This window comes from Atractosteus spatula, chromosome 1 (genome assembly GCF_055471065.1).
Source record: "Atractosteus spatula isolate fAtrSpa1 chromosome 1, fAtrSpa1.hap1, whole genome shotgun sequence".
Lineage (NCBI taxonomy): Eukaryota > Metazoa > Chordata > Actinopteri > Semionotiformes > Lepisosteidae > Atractosteus > Atractosteus spatula.
In genome coordinates this window covers 35617642-35634404 of record NC_142706.1, presented here as the reverse complement: position 1 = coordinate 35634404, position 16763 = coordinate 35617642, and positions in this window count along the sequence as shown.

Genomic DNA, 16763 nt, shown 5'->3' with positions numbered 1-16763 from the left:
CTCTTTGTTGGAATTCTTAAAGGACCCAGATAAATCTGCTTTTATAATGTGGTTGTTTGTCCCATGCACCAACAACATAAGCATATAAAGTATGACTACAGTATATGACACTAATAAATACAGTATATAATAATATACTTATATATAGTGTAGTGTGCTCTCACGAAGCACCAGTTTTGTAGGGGTTTGGGCATTTACTGGGACAATTATTAATTGTAGCAGTAAATCATGAAATTGATTCTTTTAATGGCCTTAGAATCCAACCATGCGATATAACTCAAACAACGCACACACACAGGTACTAATACACGAGGATACATTTATTAATACATAGAATATGCATATAAACCTAACAGATCTTATCGAGAGGGTTATCAGAATACAAAAGGTATATATTCAGTCAGTTACGAAGAGTTACATATATCAAGAGGACATACGTTCAGTATATCATTCATTTAGACCGTTTCGTAAATGAATTTGGTTATAACTTCTACATTAGATACTCAAAACAAGTACATAACTCTTAGGAATTAAATTGATATCAACTGGTTGGGATAACAATTGAATTCTTGAGCTGTAATGCATTGAAGTTGAATACTCATCCAATCTCTGGGGATTCAGATCTCCTGCGGGCACAAAGAAACAGTTGCAGGCTGTTGCTGTCCAATCCGCGCTCTCTGGCTGCGTGCCAGGCTGTGCTGTGCGGCTTGCAACGGTGCACTGCTGATGCTCACTGACCGGCTAGTTAGTGTTGGCTTTAACTAGCAAAGTTTGTGCACAGGAGAAAAGATGACTGTGGGTCCCAGCAAGTCAGGAAGAGGACTGGTTCGTTCCTGATGAAGCGCTAGTTCTGAATAGTGATTCAGCTGTCCACAGTTCCAACCTGTTCAAGAGGCTTGCTGCTGATGCTAACCTCGGGTGGATCCCCTGGTTACTCTCTGGCAACCTCCGCTCTAGACTCTTAGAACAAAGCAAAGTTCTGGCACTCAGACACACTGGCTGTTCCGTGGTTGTCCGGGCTGAGTCTCAGGATGGTCAGGAGGCGCGCTGCAAGAATGTCCTGCCCTTGGGAGCCTTCTGCTCCTGGGCCGTTCTGCCCTGGAATTCTCCTTTGAATTCCCTTTAGAATTGTCCGAAAAAGTTCACAGAATTCTCTCAGGCCCTCTGTGTTGCCTGTTTTTACCTGGAGGAACTTCAGCTCGTTCATTGGCTGAAAGTTCCATGGGCATCAGAGTCCCACGTGGGTTACTCGGCCCTACCAGTCCCTGATTGGTTGATCAAGGTGAGATATGAGTCACTTACTCCTGACACCTAGGAATGCAGTCCAGATGTCCATCTGGCACTCCCTAGACAGACAGGCGCCAATGGATGACCATTGATCATGATAGCCAGGCTTAGCTAAGTGCATCCCCATTTGGGAGCTGTCCCTTATCAAAAGAAACCTTAAATCAGCCTGCATGAATAGTTTCTCTGTGGCTGCACCACAGAGATGAAGAGAGAGATGGGGCCTCATTTAGGAAAGCACAGCAACACTTAATTCTGTCTTATTAATAAGCCTCGCCGCTACAATAGTATATCTATATACTTATTGTATAATAATATGTAGTATATGATTTAGATTGTAACTATTAACTAAATTAATAAAATGTATATGATAACTATCTGAGATTTCTTAATTTAATAAGCATTAATAATCCTTCATAGAGTCCAGTTGCTACCAGGTTGTTAATACCCTAATCACTTTGTTAATCATTTGGAGGTTAGCAATTTACAATTTGAAACTATTAACCTAAGGTGTTACCAATCTCTCTCATGTCATGTTCAAAATGTATTGGTGAAAGATAGTTACAACATTCTACATGCTTTGCAAACACTCTTCATAAAAAGGAAAAAAAAAACATTGAAAATCATGTAGTGGTGATGTTCCATCAAAGAATCGGTATGTTTTATGAGACATGATAGATTTCCCATATGGAATTCTGTGCTTCTTTAAAGTGAGATGGCTCAGTAGTAACAAGATCTTTCTGTCATGATCGCAAACCCCTCCTTTTAAGGGGGCTCCAGCCCTTCCTAGTTCTGCCTCATTCCCTGCACCTGTTCCTTACTCCAGCCCCATTTCAGTTCCCCCTTAAAAGCCAGACGCAGACGATAATCGGGGCTCTACATTGATTCACGTATCATGCGAGCCCAGGTCCTGATGCATCTGGCTCCGTTATGCTTTTAACTTTCTGTTCCTGTTCCTGTTCCCCCTGCCGGTCCCGACCCGGTTCCTGTTTTTAATCTCCTGGACACCTGCGCACTTTGGACACGCCCCCCCCCGTATTCATTCCCGATTCCTGCATGACTTTATCCTAGTGTTTCCTCACTCCACCCCAGATTGTGTCATCTGCATAGGGTCTGAAAAGAACTGTTCGTTACACTTTCATTTATCTAGGAAAATGTTATCTTGAACAAAAGTAATATACAAAAATGCAAGTTAGTTGTCACGGGACCCCATTCTGACCCCCAATGTAGTGCGCAGCTAAAGACCCTATGCATGACGGTATAATCCAGAAGGGTCTGGAGAAGGACATCAGGGGAAGATACAGCACATTAAGACAGGTTTACAGATTGGGGGGAGGCAACGAAGTCCAAATGGGTCCAAAAAGGGTAATCAGGGCGCAGTCCATTATCCAAAGGCCGGGAGATGCATCTGGGACAAAGACATTTAAAATCCCCGGGAAGGGGAAACCGAGACTGGGAACACAGAACTAAAACCCTAACGGGACCAGGCACTCCGAGCCCTAGACTCAGATGGTCAGGATGCCTGGGGAAAAGGCCTTGCCTTCGGGCTTCTTCTGAGCCCGGTGGATAGCCGGGCCTTTAGACATCTGACTTCCACTGTTGATCCAGGAACTACAGAGATGCTAGGCTTTTAACCAAAATACAAACAAGACACACCAGGAAGTAATAGAACCTAACCATAACAGCACCCTCTAGAGGAGGGATGTGGAATGTAACATTAGTTTAATGGGGGAAACTTACAATAATAAATACCTTCTTCTTAAAGCAGCAGACATTCCTGTTTATTCTTCAGCAGTTGGAACATGAATAAGAGAAAATATCTATCAGAAAGTAAATGGATAAACAACAGGATTCATTAGTTAGTTCTTCAGATAACTACTAATGGGGATTTACATGATGGATTTTAATTGCTTGAGACATATTCTGTACAAGCTTAAAGTCTTGTGCCCCCTTTAGGTTCTATTGTATCAGTTATTTATTAATGCAAATTAAATGCACAGAGAAATCCACACTATATGTTCAGAAATAGATGCTGTGTCAGGTGAGACCAGGGTGTTAGGTTGGGATAATACAGCTATGACCAGAAAAATCTCCATATCTGGATATTTTATAATCATTAGTGAGGTAGTATACTGTATATCTTCAGAAGTGAAAAATAGCTTTACTAATTATTTCTTCTCTGATATTTGAAATTAATGTAGCGGCAAGGCTTATTAATAATACAGGTATTAAGTTTTCTGCTCCCTTGCCAGTCCCTCCCTCCCTCATCTCAGTGGTGCTGGACACAGAGAGGCCATTCCATTTGGTTCAGATTTAAGGTGTTTTTCTATCTGATAGAGTTTCCTGATAAGGAACAACTCCCAAGGCTGAGATTCTCCAGCCATCCTAATAAATGGTCATCTCTGGCGCCTTACTGTCTGGAAGATTCCAAGGGAGAGTCTCATCACAAGGTTTACAACCCTAAGGTCAGAGTCCATTGTTACTCATCCTCCACCTCAATCAGCCAATCAGGAACTGGTAGGGCAGGATAACCCCACGTGCATCTCGAATGCCCGTGGAACTTTAAACCAATGAACGACCATAGTTCCTCCAGATAAAACAGGCAGCAAAGGCCCCAGGAGCCCCTCCAGGACATTCTCAGACTCAGCTCGAACAATCACGTGACAGCCAGTGTGTCCGAGTGCAGGACTTTACTTTGTTCTAAGAGTTGAGAATGCATACTGTACTGTACATATGCACAGATTATGACATACAATTTATAATGAAAAGCAAAATCCCCTTATATGGTATAAATCTATAACCAATTCCAGATCTTCTTCTGTCACAGTGAGCTGGAGGTGACCTATGTTAAATGTTAGTTTCTTTGCCAAAAAGTCAAAAAGTACCACCTCACATCCTCTTCCTCAGACACAGAAATAAGACATTTTATTTTAATTTAGCATATGTGCAAAGAGCAAATAGACAAACTTCTGCAAAAAACTATGTTTACTTCTGCTACTGCATACTTCTGCTAAAAGCATAATGCATATGTTTTTATAAAAGCAATTTAGTATTACTCTGCTAATGCATAGATAAATTTCAGTTCCTTCATATTTCTGTGCTTGAAGTCTCACTGCTTCAGGCTCTGAAGAACTGGACCCCCATATCATTTAATGCTTTATGGATCTGCTGTAAATCTGGACAGATTAGCGAGCAGGTATTCAACAAATCTGATAAGCAAAATTATGTGCAATAGGGTTATGGGATTGTGTGGGGTTATGACATACTTAATGTTGATAAATTCAGTGTAGGAAAAAAGGTTTGTGAACCCTCTAATTGCTCCTTATTCTTGAATATTTTAGATTTAAAACATAATTTCTGTAGCTATTATTGAAAGACTAAATACAAGATGAAGACAACCTAATGAAATATATAACATATTGGCGTGAAATATTTGGATAATTTAATTAAGCAAATCTCAATCTCCAGGACATTCTCAGACTCAGCTCGAACAATCACGTGACAGCCAGTGTGTCCGAGTGCAGGACTTTACTTTGTTCTAAGAGTTGAGAACGGAGGTCGCCTACGCATAACCAAAGGATCCGCCCCAGGTTAGTCCAGAAGCAAGCCTCGTGAACCCACCGCGAACACTCACCTGATCAACGAGTGATCTACGGTCTGAACTGTGGACAGCTGAATCTCAGGATTCAGGACTAGCGCTACATCGGGAACGAACCGGTCTTCTTCCCGTCTAAAGAGTGTGACTTGCTTGGACCCGCAGTCACTTTCCGTGTGCACAAACTCTTGCTCGTTCAGCCAGGACTAACTAGCCGGTCTTCAGCGAGTAACTGCCATAGAGACGCAACAGGAATCTCTCCCTCCTTCTCCCCCACCTCACGCCGAACCAGGACTGCCTGGCACCGGGCCAGAGGACGCCGATTGGACGCAGCAACAGCCTGTCGCTGTTCCTTTGTGTCCACGAGAGATCTGAATCCACACAGATTGGATGAGTATTCAACATTCTGCATTACAGCTCGAGAATTCAATTGTTACCTCAACCCAAGGTGATATCAATTTAATTCCTATGAGTGATGTACTTGCTTTGGAGTATCTAGTGTAGAAGTTATCATCAAAGCTCATTAACGAAACGGTATAAATGAATGGTATACTGAATGTATGTCTCTCTTGGTTTGTGACTCTTTGTTATTGAATATATACCTTTTGTATTCTGCTAACCTTCACTATAAGATCTGTTATGTTTATATGCACATTTTATATATTAATAAATGTATTCTCGTTTATTAGTATCCGTGTATGTGCGTTGCTGAGTTATTCTGCAAGGTCGGTTTTCTAATAGCCATCAAAGAATCATTTTGTATCTTACAGCTACAATTAATAATTGTCCCAGTAAATGCACAAAACCCCTACATAAATGAGAAGAGTGTATGGGTAAAACTCTGGAGGCACCTGATTGTATAATACCACACATACTGTATATGGTACTGAAATGCATTATAATCTTCATTAAATAAGGACCTGGAAACAGTGGTAATATAGACCAACTGTGAGATCAGTTTATTAAAATAGAGCCATTAGGGGTCCAGGTTGGAATGAAAATAAACCATTAGGCATTCTAGAAATAAAGTTCTTATCAGCTCTTTATATCTGAAGACATGGGAAAATACCAGGAATAACCACACTATAAGTCAAGGTGGAAAGAAAGATTTTATTTTGACATCTAAAGTAGCCTTTTCATCTTTCAAAATACAGAAGAAATGGAAAAAAAACTTCTGTGAAAAGCAGGCAGTTTCCAATGCATACTGTACTGTACATATGCACAGATTATGACATACAATTTATAATGAAAAGCAAAATCCCCTTATATGGTATAAATCTATAACCAATTCCAGATCTTCTTCTATCACAGTGAGCTGGAGGTGACCTATGTTAAATGTTAGTTTCTTTGCGGTCAAAAAGTACCACTTCACATCCTCTTCCTCAGACACAGAAATAAGACATCTTATTTTAATTTAGCATATGTGCAAAGAGCAAAAAGACAAACTTCTGCAAAAAACTATGTTTACTTCTGCTACTGCATACTTCTGCTAAAAGCATAATGCATATGTTTTTATAAAAGCAATTTAGTATTACTCTGCTAATGCATAGATAAATTTCAGTTCCTTCATATTTCTGTGCTTGAAGTCTCACTGCTTCAGGCTCTGAAGAACTGGACCCCCATATCATTTAATGCTTTATGGATCTGCTGTATATCTGGACAGATTAGCTAGCAGGTATTCAACAAATCTGATAAGCAAAATTATGTGCAATAGGGTTATGGGATTGTGTGGGGTTATGACATACTTAATGTTGATAAATTCAGTGTAGGAAAAAAGGTTTGTGAACCCTCTAATTGCTCCTTATTCTTGAATATTTTAGATTTAAAACATAATTTCTGTAGCTATTATTGAAAGACTAAATACAAGATGAAGACAACCCAATGAAATATATATCATATTGAGGTGAAATATTTGGATAATTTAATTAAGCAAATCTCATTATATAATTCAAAGGTATGAGGGTCAGGAAGCTGTCACCATCCTCACTAACTGCAATTACAGAGTCTAGACTCCAGTGACTCACCAGAGTAACTAACATGGCTCTGATGCAAATGCTTAAAGATTTTTTTGAATTTCTTCAGGGAGACTTTGAAAACTGAAATATTTTATGTACTGTATGTTAAAGCCACCTGTTCCATTTAGAGGGTTATCTTGTCTCACCTTCAGATGTTGCAATAAATTGAATTATGACAGCATCAGAGTCAGAAAACAAGATATTGCTGCTTAAATCCCATCTGACCAGATGGGAGCAAAACCCATTGATTTAATTTGCACAATGTTGGGCTGTTTGGGGGATGTCAAAAGAAATTATCATCTTTATACCAAAACGTTACCAAAATGACTACCACCAGGTCTTTTAAGACACAAGGGAATAGGATTTCTGGACAGGTTAGGTGCAAGGAGGCTCAGGCCTTTTTAAACCTTTTTATTTATATTTGTTGACAGGTTATCCTTCAGGTGGCTAGAAAACCAGATGCACTGTCTCAGCATGATGGACATTCAATCTTGATCTTACTGAATCACTGTACTGTCATAGTACAGTATAAGACAATGTTTTACACTAGTGCCTAAATTCCTTTGCCAGATTAGAGTACGGAGTTCACTTCTTTATTTGGTCACGGTGAAGGTCATCCACAGCATCCGGCCCAGTCTGATAGAACACAAAAGCAAAAGGATTATTTTTCTTTAAAAAAATTGGGATGTAACTTCTATTTTACACATTAAAATACCATTGTTGCAGAATGGACAGGCGAAATGCATTTTTTATTACATTTTTGGCAGATCAATCAATTCTGAACAAATTTTCATTAGCAATGAAGACCTAGAGACTTATTTTTATACAGCAAAGCACTGAAAAAATTGAGTGGATTACCTTGAGCAAGGATACAGCAGCTGTGTCCTGCTAGGATTTTAAGTCTATGTGGGGGTTTTTTTGGGGGGGAGGGGGTGATTTGGGTTCATATTCAAAATTATTTTAGGCTTTTGTGTGTGTGTGTATTTCACATTTTGGTTCAAAAGCATGGAAGCTGTGTCTTTGTTTGTTTTCAGCATGGCAGTAAAAGGCAAGGCAGAGTGGCGGGCTGTCATTCCTCATACTGTAGTTAGCCAGTACAGTTGTTTGTTTGTTCATCTTTATATGGTTTTATTTCAACTTAATATTTTTAGCATATTGAGGATCACTGTTATATTAATGTGAGGCATTTTAATATAGTTTTTACTTCTCCCTTCTTCTGTAAGATCTTGTGTTCTCTATCTGGACCACTTATTTTTTTCTCTCCTGATCACTAATAATATACCTTGTTTTATACATGATCACCTCCTTGGAAGCAGGTTGATGTTGCTGTCTTTTCAAATCTCTTTAGATAATTGACTTGACAGTTATAAGCTGTGCCATACAATCATTAATTCATTAATCAAGAGAGAGAATGATTAGAATCTACTGATAACCAAAACATTTATTTTATAATGTTGGAAGGAGACTAATACTCTTTAATCTACTTGTAAGGGTAGATTATATTTTGCTACTACAAAAGGTCTTACAGCATGGTCAAATACTTTTCTTCCCTTCTTTCCTTAAAAAATTCCATAGTTTACATTTTCCTTTCAGTAATAGTTTATGAAAATTACATTTAAATTTTCCATACAATATTTTGGATGTATTTGCTGAATTTTCTTTGTTCCCAGATTACGTTGTTGTAAACTGACATTTTGCCCTGGCATTCCCAAGCATAGTAGATTCCACACATGCTCACCCAGGAACTAGGTATCCAACCACATCCCTCTCCTTCAATATTTAAACACTCTTCACTGGCTTACCTACGCTCACTATTCAGAAGTCTCCCACAGCTTTCTCTTGTGCATGCTATACAGTATTCTTCCCGACTTGACTCCTTTGGCTACCCGACCTGGATCTCCTAGTTTCGACTTTGCTCCTGTCTAACGATTTGGATAAGGAATATTGGATTAACTCTTTTCCTCTAACTCTCTTCCTCACGGCTTCGCACAGGGGTCCTATAACTCACCACTTTTAGATATCTGACAAGCCCCTTCTTAAACCAGCCTTCCAGACATATTATTTATTCCTACAATTATGGTTTTGACTTTTTAACATTAACTATGTCACTTGTTATGTTGTTGTGCTGTCAAAGCCCAAGTGCAAAACTCAGGGTGCTTCTTCTGGTTTTTCCAGAGAGTCAGAGGGAGGTGTTGATGGTGTAATTGAGGTCAGGTGAAAGGATGATGAATGCAGGAGAATGAATGTTAAATGAGGCAGAGAATGTTCCAGCAGGAAGAAGACTGCTTATTCTTCCTTGTGTGAAGCTTGTGTGAATGTTTGGGTTTTCCCTGGCAACAGCAGGATGGGAGTCAGTTCAAGCCCAGCCATAACAGCCAGTATGATGATTGTGTAAAGAAATCTACAGTATATTAGAAATGAGAAAAAGGAAGTATCAAAAAGTGAACAGTGCAACATATTCTTTTTCATTATCAAATGTACATTTAGCATAATGGTAATAATTGGAATCATGATGATGTTTTTACAATAATTAAGTTCCATCAAACCATACAATAGGTCATGGGAAAATCAGTCCAGAACGTTCAGTGGCAGAGACCTGGATCACTAGCTCAAGAAAAGGAATAAACAGAGCACCAGATCACAGCATAAGTGGTACAGTTTTTACAGAATTGCTGTAAAAAGGGGATGTACTGTATACGTACGGTACATTCTATTTGAATATGGGAATAGTGGGAGGAAAAGAAGGATAAGGCAAAATCCCTGTGCAGTCAGTGCAATCATAATCTTCAAAATGCAGTCATTTTGACAGTAATGTAGTTTCTAAGGCCTTTGAATCAAACCACTGTCTTGTGAAATGCAAAGTATTTTATAAAATGCCAGACTAATTGCTTTTATTTATAAAGACATAACTACTAATTTCAACTACAGCTGTATTTCCAAATGGGCCAAATGAGCCTTTTCTTATCTGTAGCCTTTCTTTTGTTCTTATGTACACATTTACTGATACAGGTTATGGTCAGAAAGTGCTCTTTTTTAGAATATTGAACATCAAAACTGAGTCCTTTTATGATAATTTACACAAGCCTCTGCAGTGATGCTCACTGAGGAGAAAACAACAAGAATAACAAAAGACAGATGTCTAAGTAACACCTAATGCTTGAATTCATTTAATACATCATGGTTCATTATTCTGCTCATTCTTATATTATACTTGGATTTTTCCAACATAAGTTACAGTGAATGCAAGCCAAGATGTATTTAACTGACCTTGGCACTTTCCTTCTGTTAAACTCCTTCCTCTCTCCCAGTGATAATAGATGAAGTGTGATGGAACTCTTGGGATAATTCTGTTTCTGCCCCCATCCCCTCCACCCCTGTGCATCAGCAAACCAGCAAACATATTTGCCTTTAATACTGGCTTCAGGAATCAAACAAGGCGTGGTCTTCCTTGGCATATTAACATGACAATTGTCTAAAGGGAAATGGATAGGAAATCCATCCAATCACAGGAGCTTTCAAGTGGTCACTTCCTTTCTTGACTGTTTTTGTCAGCTAGCCCAGCTCAGATAGCCTTGAAGCAAGCATCCCAGCATCACAGTCATCCATCTCTCCACCCAGCTCAATACAATGTATTAAAGCCTTGCTGTCTTCAATTTATTTTTTATTCCTTAGTGGAAATACAGATTTCAATACTTTCTGTAATGCTTTTTCATTAAATCCAGTCTCTTTAAAAAGTCATCATAGAGTTTGCTGCAAATCCCCCTTCCCAGCTACACTGCTAAGTCAGCATATCTTCTTCTCACACAGTGTCATTCAAAGTATCCTCCCTCCTCCTAGTTAGCTCTGCCAAGAAAAAAAAGCATGTAGTAATGTAGAATTGCATTTTTGAACCAGAGGAAGTGTCACGGATGTCGGAAGGGCATGCCGTGGAATGACAAGGAGAGCAGAAGAGACCTTATGCGTAGCGGCAAAAGGGGCAACATGGAGGTTAGCCCAGGCTCAGGAGGTCGGACAATGTCGGTATAGAAACCTATGCCCTCAGGCCACGGACATGGGGCAACCTGGTACTAGTCTCATGACATCCATACCCTCAAGGAGCAGAGCAGACACAGGAAGTAAATAGGCTACACATCAAGACACACCAGAAAGACATGAAAAATCAAAGGGAACATGGAACAGGACAGAAGTAGAGCGCCCTCTAGGTGTACAGGGCGTGACAGGAAGCTGATCCTTCTTTGTTTTACTGGTCTCAGATTCTTCCAATTGTCCAGTTGTATGCCGTTCCATACTTTCCCACATCGTCCATTCACCCCACATAGCCTAGGGACACAAGCTTTGTGTGTTTATGTCTTTTCCAATGGCTTTGTTCTTTGCCATCTTGGGGTAGATAGAAATTTTACATCTTCCACAGCTTCTTTCACCCTCCATTTTGGATACACTTCTCAGCACTGGTGGTGCTTCACTACTGGCGGTGAAACAGTTATCCTTAGATCCTTGTAGAGTCATTTTCATTCAAATTTTGAAACACTTCAATTCCTGTCAGAGATGAGACTTCAGTATTCATTTTCCATAAAAAGGCCACTCAAGTATATTGGCCTTAATTAAACCACACTTGAACATTCCAAAGCCCTGAACCAATTTATTAGATTAACTTGACCTAAGAGTGGTTTACAAGTCTGTCAATTTAGAGGCAGGCTGGGGTTACTGGTCAGTGTAAAGGCAAGTATGAGAAGCTGGTAATAAGAAAGAGTGTATGAAGAGATTGTTCATGGTACAGAAATTAATGAATGGAACCAGACTCAACGAGTCAAAGATTAAGTTAAGCTGTTAAGGAGGGAGCATCAAGCCAACAGTTTCTTAAATTTGGGAAACTGCAAATACATACTTCCTCCCCTGACCTGAGATAGTAGTTTAAACCTGGGAGCGGTGAGTTTATTACTGTCATCATAACATAAACCTTACCTTCACTGCATTATACAATTGTTTTCACACAGTTAAATATTTTATGCTATGCTGTGTTTCACATTATAACATCTTAAAGTTGACTTAGCAAATTTTAACATATCGTTTTTTGCAAGAAAATTAAAGAATGTAAAAATGACTACCAGAGGAAAAAGAAAGTTCTTCATTGCCATTGGTGGATTCATGATATATGCATTCCTACAAAGAAAGATGGAGTTGATTATGGAACACTGGTTGAGAACCTCATTACCACTAGTTTAAGTGGCTGTTCTCTTTACTGATTACTGAGGAATACAGAAAGAAAAGCGAGCATCATTGTTAATGTATGCCTTAAATCAAGACCAAATCATTTTAGACCTGCTTTCTCTTTTTTAAGCCTTCTTCCATTCCATTTTAAGAATGGCCTTCCTCGCTTCTTAAATTCATAATTCCGTGACAGAAACACTGACCAGACATGGGCTTTTCCCAACAGTAAAAGTTACAGTAGTTGTTGTCCCTGTCACACAGAGAACAAAGTACATTACAACATGAAGACCTTTCATTTAGTACCTTGTCCAGAAAAGAAAACAGAAGAACAGGGGTTTGAATCTAGCTACTTTTATCAGTATTAATTTGTGCACTGACTGTGCAGAAAAAGTGATCTCCCTGTTACAGAACAACCAAAAAACAACCAAACACTGATACAACCATTTGTGTGGGTTTATCATTGAAAGACACACTTAAAGGATAATCAAATTCAGCAGCTTCTCAGACACATTGGCCCAAAATGTCCTCCAAATGCTGCCAAAATACAAAAAGATTACAATTTATGTTCCAACATACAGTTATGATAATGAGGTAGCCCGGGGCATCCATGAAGAATTAAGTCATCTGTCCAAGAAAAGAAAAAAAAATGAAGATGCTCTTAGATGACTTCAGCACAAGAGGTAGTGCCAAACAACAGAATGATTAGGAAAGGCAAGTTCAGACATGATTTGAATTAGTTATAATCACCTAAATCCTGAAAAAAGTAAATCACCAGAAATCTAATCAGATCCTAATCAAAATCCTTGGCCAAACTATATATTTTTATATATTGGTAAGAATTTAAATTAAATTATTCAACATAGTTGTAAAGGTATTTGATACAGCAGTTGCTAATAGTGGCCATTTTGTAAATCAAGATTACAACAACCACTAGAATATTTCTTCTTGGCCCATTCTCTGACATTTTTCAAAGCACGCTATTCTACTATCCCGACATATTTCATGCTCTTCTCACAAAGTACAAATGTCTTTCCAAAATTCAACCTATTAAAAGTGTACAAGGGACGTTTTGTAAAGAGTATTGGAAAAACAAAAGAAAAAATAATAACTGAACATAAAATTGAACAATAGTAAGTTAAAGGTTTGAATTAAGACCTTTTCAGATAACTTGCAGTCACTACATGCAAACCAGTGCAAATGTTTTCCTGTCAGGAAGTTTATTTTAAAATGGAACCATTGAAATAGACGAATGATTTAAATAATCCTGGTGCAACTATACTGGCAACAACACTTAGTTAAATATCTGTGTTTTTATCAACCTGTAAAACTATAAGAAAAAAGAATTAAATATTGTCTATGTATTTTATTAATAAAAGTAATGCAAAGAGCTGTAAAGATTCTATTTTTTCACCATTCTTTTTTACCATCAATAACTGGGAGATCTTCCTGAATTCCTGCACTGAGGAGTTAAATGAAATTCAGCTAAATAAACACAGTAAATTTATATTTTCCCTGCAGTTAAAAAATTGAAAAATATTTTGCAGTTTAACATTAATTATTGTATTATTGCTTCCCATGTGGTTGAGAAATGTTTTATTGTCCAGAGGAAATATATTTCACCACTGAAAGGAGTTCATGCATGCAAAGCACATATGGCCCTCTTGTGAAATGGACTGCCTCCAAAATACCTTCAAGCATTAGATATATACACTTCAGGGAATATTTGTGATGTAACAGTGATATGGGTCACAATTGGATGAAAAAATATTATAATAGCTCTCAGGATCAGGAAACAACCATGAGAAAAGATGTCTTGCAAGAAGGCAAAATGAGAATTTCTGGAAGAGTTTTGACATGTGACTTTTGCTGGTGCAAAGTGGGCAAAAATAAATATCTAAAAATAGAAATTGTGCAGACTCTTTAGGGATGCCATCATCCAACAATAAATGCAGAAATTCTAATGACAATAAAAGAGTATATAGATTAAACACCCTTTTAGCACTGAAGAGTACCATAGCAGCTACAGTACATTAAATTGTTATGGATATGTGAAGGGGTCCATCCCACAGACTAAAGGGTGCTGCAAGCTTCTAAAACAAAGGAAATAAAATAAACAAATTTAGTGCTTAAAAGCAGATGACACTACGTAAGAGTCAAAATCAGCAATATGCCATAAAATCAAATTCCATTCTCCAAAACAACAACATATTAAAGCATATCAGTCTGTATTTTGCATTAGATTTGATCAAATATTTATTTTGTGAATATGAAGTGTATTTAATAAATTAATAAATCTGATCATCTTTGTATGGATATACAGTATGCAGAAGCAGTTTATTTTTGTGTGCTACAAGATGTTTTCTTTGTTATCATCTGTGGCAAGCTGTGGTAGGAATGACTGAAATTGCTGCAAAAGGCCAGTAAAGGCCTTTAATTACTGTAAATAGATACAATGGGTGAATATTAATCAATGAACTGAATAATTAATGAGAGGGTACAGAATTAATTTTCTTACATAAACGCAATTCGTATTTTTTGGGAAATAAAGGGCCTCATGGTGTTAGCTGCGTGTTAGGTTTGAAATAGTAAATTATGATTTTTAACTGCTATTTCTGTGTCATTTAAGTTGGGATCTATAGGGTGATATGGCTGCTGGCACAAGTTAGAGAGAATGGCCAGGCACATGAACTGTAAAGTTATAGCAGACCAGTAACTGACAACAAATTAAAGAAAGATTTATGTGACCTCACAAGGTGCATGTGCCTCTGACTCATGACTGAAGGCAAGAGCAATTCATGCAGTCTCAAGGATTAACAGCTAGTAGATAAAACAAATAAAAAACAAGAAACATAGAAAACCAAAGAAAAATATGAACTGCTACCAACATTTCATGCAGAGCTGTGTAAATGGCTGATTAATAAGTAGTCCACAAACAACTGTGGACAGACATAAGCATATTAACCAGTAAATACTGTATGTTAGGTTACTTTTTACATTAATAACAGGGTCAGGAATGTTTTTTTTCTGGATAAAACAACATTAAGAAACAGTTTTGTTTTATTTTAATTATATTTATTGGTTTGAGTAATCAAAACTTGAAGTGATCTAATATTTGACATTTCATCTTGTCATTCATCATTTTGCTGCCTCTGTATGTCTGCGAAAAGGCATTATTTGTGTAATTAGGATTATTTTCCTGTTGGCTTGTATTTGCCCATGTGCTTCTGTTGGACAGGGGTACAGAAGTCTAAAAAAGAGAATGAAAAATTAAAGGGCATGCAGCTCTGGTCCTGTCTGTAGGTTTTCTAAATCTCCTGAAAGCAACAGCACCTGAAGACCTGGGAAAAGATTAGTACATTGGTCTAATTAAGCCATTAATGAGCTGATTTAGCTCATTAAGATCTGAGTTAGAATAAAAACTTGCTGACACACCAACCCCCCAGGACTGGATAAAAAACTTTGCCCTACTGTACACTGACACAAGCTATGAAAAAATCTTGATTATTTTCCTTAGGAAACTTTTGCTCAGAAAGTGATGTTGACAGATTGTTACGACCCCAAGTGTCTAGGGGTAAAGGGGTGTAACATTTAGGATAATTCTTTTGGAAGCAGGGGGGTTTTGGTGAAGGACTAGGAAGCGTGATAACAAGGGTAAGGAACTAGAGTGGTGCCAAAGGAAAGAAAATAACAAACAAAATGGAGCTGGCTAGGACAGTGAGGGAAAGCTAATCTGACTACAAAAGAAAACCCGAAACACACGGTCTTCGGCGTCTTCAACACCCTAGCTAACCTGCACTGACTACCCAAAACCATACAAGACAAATGGCACTCACCTGCACTAAAGTAGTGTACTAATACAAAATCAACTAAGTGTGTAAGTGTACCCAACAACCTAAACTAACCTTATATACAAAAGTTCACACAAAAACACAAGTGAACCAGGAATACAAATAAAGGAAAACAAGAGTAATAAACAGGAGCAGGGTACAAAAGAACACAAAAGTTGAACATGTAACACTGGGGCAAGGTAATGACAAAACAAGGATGAACACACAAACAAACGAAAATACAAAGAAACTAACAAAAAAAACAACAAAACAACAAAGCCGAAGCTATACGAAAATACACACACACAAAGCAAAACAAACCAACAAACGAAGCCGAAGCAATAACCAGAAGCGAAGCGATAACCAAAACCAAATGGGACCAAAGTCAAACGAAAGGCCTCTCCTTGCTGAAAACCTCCAGGTTATATGCTGAATAAGATGTGTTCTGATTGGCTGAGGGCTGATTGATGATGACATCATATTGAAACAGTGGTGTGATGGTTGGCCAATGGGGAAGGGAGAACAATCAAGGGTCAGCAGTGTGGACATAACAGAAAAAACACACACAGAACACACACTGGGACGTAACACAGATGTTTACTGTTTCCTAAGTGTGAAAACTATTATGGTTTCAGAATCTACCATCACAATTTCCATTAAAATACTACCTTGAAATAAAATAAGCTAGTACTGTATGTCCTGTTCATGGTGGAATTTCATCTTGTAACTTTCCGACACGTTAATCAGTATGGAAATAATATTTTGGATACTGAGTGAATGTATTTCAAACTTGTAAATTTTGTAATAATATTGTTGATTAAGCAGGTAGAAAAT